This window comes from Stegostoma tigrinum, chromosome 46 (genome assembly GCF_030684315.1).
Source record: "Stegostoma tigrinum isolate sSteTig4 chromosome 46, sSteTig4.hap1, whole genome shotgun sequence".
In the NCBI taxonomy this organism is placed as follows: domain Eukaryota; kingdom Metazoa; phylum Chordata; class Chondrichthyes; order Orectolobiformes; family Stegostomatidae; genus Stegostoma; species Stegostoma tigrinum.
In genome coordinates, this window is record NC_081399.1 from 920,948 (window position 1) to 926,123 (window position 5,176).

Here is a 5,176-nt window from a genome sequence, read left to right on the forward strand (position 1 = left end):
CTTGAACAAGGGCACAACATTTGCAATCCTCCAGTCCTCTGGTACTAAACCAGTAGACAATGAGGACTCAAAGATCAAGGCCAAAAGGCTCCTCCTCCCTCGCTTCCCAGATAATCCTCAGAAAAATCCCATCCGGCCCAGGGGACTTATCTATCTTCACACCTTCTAGAATTGATAACAACTCCTCCTTATCAACCATAATCCTTTCAATTCTAGTAGCCCGTATCGCAGTCATCTCCTCTACGATATTCTCCTGTTCCTCAATTAAAACAGATGAGTAATAATCATTTATCACCTCTCCGATCTCCAAGGGGTCCACACACAACTTCCCACTTCTGTCTTCAACTGGCCCTATTCCTACACTCGTCATCCACTTATTCCTCACATATCAATAGAAAGCTTTAGGGTTCTCCTTTATTATTCCTGCCAGTGTCTGCTCATGTCCCCTCCTTACTCTTCTTAACTCTCTCTTTAAATTGTTCCTGGATAATCTGTAACTCTCCATCGCCTCATCTGAACCATCTGGTCTCATGGTCACATAAGCCTCCCTCCTCCACTTAACAAGAGATGCAATTACTTTAGTAAACCACGGTTCCCTTACTTTATCGCTTCCTCCCTGACTGACAGGGACATATCTATCAAGGACACGTAATATTTGTTGGTTAAACCTGCTCCACATTTCGATTGTCCCCATCCCCAAAAATGCAAAGTGGTGTCATAGGATAGATTCAATCTCAGCGTTCTTTAAATACTTGGAATCAAAACTTGTTTTAAGATTAAAAAGATATTTGGCAAGTCTAACCCCGATTTGAAAAGCAGCGCCCAAACAGGGTCTTGAACGCTGGACCTTCAGATTAAAAGTCTGATGCTCTGCCGACTGAGCTATCCAGGCTCCCTCACTTCCCTTTGCTTCCGTCCACACAAAGCACAACCTACACGGTGGGTGGACACCTACCTTGCCGGATATGAGAAACTCCCTGAACACAGACACTGGGCTCTAAAATACACTGAGAACGAAGTCCTTCGGACTGACACTAAATCTGAAGGAAATTCTTGATTACTGAGATTTATTGTGAATGAAATCCTGATTCAGCCAGCATGTGCTGAATCAAAAGAATCCAAAGTCCGCTTGGGACACCGCCTCCTGCAAGTTCGGCTACAAGTCAGTCACCCTTCTGACTTGGAAATCAATGGGAAATCCTTCAGTGTCGCTGAGTCAAAATTGTATAATTCACTCACTTCGGGCATTGTGGGTCGACCTGACAGTAATTGGACAAGATGCAGCTCAGTGCAAACTTCTCAGGGCCGAACTAGGGACAGGCCATCACTGCTGGCTCAGACGCAATGCAACCAAGCTTCCACCAAGGAAATAAGCTGAACTGTAAAATTGTGCTCAGGAAATCGATTGCAACTGGTTGTGGATTTACACAGCTTCTTTGATGTACTCGGCAGACGGGATCTGCTCTCTTTTATTCTGGTCAGATGTCTAAGCAATTCTGACGCATAGCAATGTAATGCATTCACCGAAGACTGACATGGTGGTACAGAGACCGTTATCCCGCCATCAAGTCACCGTATATTCACCTGTTCACAATACATGGGTCTGAGCAGTCATCTCAAAGTCAGGATCCAGGGAGCGGACAACCTCTCACTGAATCATTAATTTTAAATTTTCTTCTTCCTTTTGTGCTTCTATTACCTCACATCACCCATGCATAATTTTTTGCGTGCTTATGTGCAATGACTCAGTAAAAAACAGCATTGTGCAAGAACGTTCTCTTATTTCTCTGTCACAAAGATGGGCAGTGAACTATTAACAAGCAAATCTACATGTGTGCAATGTATTTCTGAGGTAAAAAATTGTGAAGATGGAGGGAAGGGATGAATTCAAAATGGAGTTGGGTGGAAAGAAATCACTCCACCCTCGCTGGAGCCAAATCTCCCTGAAATACCGACAGCATTGGTGGACTCTGCGTGCTCACTTTCCAAGGACACACAAGCTAGAACAGTGCAAGTCAGGGGGTTTGACTTCACGGCAGCCTCATCTCGTACGTGGACAGGGACATTTCCCTGGTTCTACCCACAAATTGTCTCCCCTGAATTAAATTGTCTTTCGTGCTTCGAGGAGGTACCTTTCAGTGTACATATTCAGTGACAGTAAGCAGTGACCGAAAGGGTGACAGAAAGTTTAAAAACAGAACTGAGTGTCTGTGATAAGGCATCACTCGTGCAGTATCTCCAATGGGAGGCGGCCCATGGCATCCACCTTAACCACGTGGCTTCATGGGCGTTGTTCTAACTTGGACCTGGTGAGAAGAAGGGCCCAACGGTGAATTCTCCTGGAAGCAACGGGTGACACCACCCTGCCCTCTGTCAGTAACTTTAACTTGAGTTTGTGATCTGTTACTATAGAAATTTCCAGTCCATTATGGAACTGGTGGAACTTCCTCGCACCGAAGGTGACCACCAAACCTTTCTTCACTCCCTTGGTATATCCCTCTTCAACATCAGACAATGTCAGGGAAGCGTACACCAACGGGTTTTCCTCTCCATTGGGCCACCAGTCAGCCAACACTCCCCGAATAACATCTGGGGAGGCATCGCATGTCAGCGCTCCTTCTCACTTCGGATCATGGTCAGCCAACATCTCAGATGAGAAAACTTGCTTTGCCACATCCCTAAAGGCTGTTTCTTGGTTTCATGAACGTTACCAATGGCGCCCCTTTTTCAAACAGTAGGCATATGGGTGCCCAGGTGGAGGCCAGGCTAAGTATGAATTTTCCCGCATACCTCAATCATTCAAAGAGAATACACCGTTCTGGTACAGACGTTGGAGATTGGGCTCATTTGAATGACCTCACTTTATACTCCAAACCGTTGTGAAACAGTTTTGTTGACCCTGTCACCCACGTAGGTCACTCCGGGCGCTTGGGACACATTTTTATTTTCGTCTGAGGCTAACACCCGCCTGGGAACATTATTTAAGCGTTACATCAAATTTTCCAAGTGTTATTTATTGGATTCCCGATTATTAGGATGTTATCGAGATGAAAGGCAACCTGGGGTAGAACTTGTTAAATGTTTTCCATGATCCATTGGAAAACGGAGCAGCCTGACGATCCCAAAACACCAGTCTCATACTTCAGCATATCCCCTCATGTGTCATCATTGTGATGCACTTCTGGAAATACTTATCCAGCCACATCCAGGTGTGATCCATTTGCAGCTTTGAAAAGGATAGCCCCCAACCCCAACGCCAAAACCACCTTGCTGACTTTACATCCTAGTCCTCTGTGCTAGCAGTTGGATATTTATTGTGATGTAAGGAACAGTTTGCCATTTGCTTAAAATCTAAGTCAAACTTCACAATTGGTACAAGCTGTGCTGACCATTCCACAAAATGTACTGATGTTTCCTTCACTGTCCATTCCCCTGATGCCCGCCTCTACTTTTGCCAGCAAGCCAAATTACACTGTGCAGGCCTTTCAAAATTGTGGAATTCTTTCCTGGTCAACATGCATGGTGCTTATGGCCCTTTCACTAGTCTCAAACCCTTCTGGAAAATCTGTGTATTTTCACCAGGACTTCACTGAGGCAGCCATTTTCCATTCAAACAACATTGAGCCAGTACAATGCATCATTGTCAACCAATTCCGCCCCAACATGTAAAGGTCTAGGTCTCTTAATGCCATCAGTGTAACTGCATAACATTCATCTGCAATGTTTCCCCAGCCTGCTTTCTCAGTCTGGCTGAGGTTTTGAGCAAACCTGAGGATTGGGCTTCACAGCAAATCTGGTTAAACACAGGTTCTGCAAGCACATATACGGCAGTGTCAGTTTCGTACTCCCTGGGAAATGGGTGGCCAATTAAACAAACATCAATGTTAATCTGTTCTGATTGGACATCATTCAGCAAGTTCATTGTTCCATCTGACATGTCGGCTGGACACTCTGCTGACCACTGCACTTCTGTAGATAAAGATCACATTCTTTCACAATCAAGGACACAGTCTTCACCAGCAATGTCAACTGAGACATGATGCCAGAAATGCTAACTCCAACACCAAGGTGACTGTTGCCAGTCAATGTTCTTCGCACAAACATTGAGACTCAGAGCCAACATTCAATGTGACAGAAACACTGAGCACTAGTCATCATTACGAAGACAGTTCTTCATCCATGAGACTCATAGTGTAGGAAACCCTGAACCAGACAGAATGTGCAAAAGTAAGAGAGCGCATCGTGTGAGGTATTTTCTAGTTCAGTGAATAAGTACAAGATAAACTCAGCAAATTTCGCCCCACCAGCTACAAAATAAATCATTTTAGCACTGGCATGGAACTTAATGTCAAGTCATTGTCTAAAGTCATTTTTCCAACAAGGGATTTGTGAAATTTAATGGTTCATTAGAAGATTGTGTCAGTGGTCAGGAACAAAATAAGATAAATATAACTAAGAACAGTCGGAGAACTGCCTCACCCCTTGAGGGTGCCCGACCCTTCATTTGGGTCATGGCTAATCCAACTCTCCTTGCATACACTTTTCTGGTGTTCCCCATGTGCCTTGAATCCTCAATTAATCAAAAAGCTGTCTCTTTCATCCTTAGAACCACAAAGGGATCCTACTGACAAACATCACTGTGACAAGGACTTGTCATGGCAATTTCTGACTGAACAAATACCTCTTCATTTGACATTCAAATGGACGCCCCTTACTCCATGACCTGCATGGGTACTGCTCCGAACAACACTCAAGGAGCTTGACAGCAGCACACATCCACAAACATCCAGTTCCTCAACCAACAATGCTGAGTAGCAGCAGTGTGTACCATCTACAAAGTGCACTGCACAAATTCGCCAAAATCATCAGACAACATTTCCAAACCCATGACCACTACCATTTTGAAGAAAAATGCCAGCAGATCCATGTGAACATTGCTCAATGCAAGTTCCCCTGCTAGACACTCATCCTCCTGACTTGGAATTACATCACCTGTCTTTCAGTGTCGTTGAGTCCAAATTCTGGAATTCCTTCCCGAAGGGCAATTTGGGTTAGCCAGCATCACATGGACGAGAAGACAACTCACCACCACCTTCCCAAAGGCCAAGAAGGCACAGGCGACAAATACAGACCCACTGCAACGTTTAGACTATAAGACCATAAGACAGAGGAGTGG

General features: G+C 44.7%; 1 non-coding gene across 1 annotated transcript; it reads right to left on the reverse strand.

The window, feature by feature from the left end:
* Positions 1 to 819: 819 nt before the first annotated feature.
* trnak-uuu (transfer RNA lysine (anticodon UUU)) lies at positions 820 to 892 on the reverse strand. The gene has a single exon. It is a non-coding gene; the product is annotated as a tRNA-Lys (tRNA).
* Positions 893 to 5,176: the final 4,284 nt, after the last annotated feature.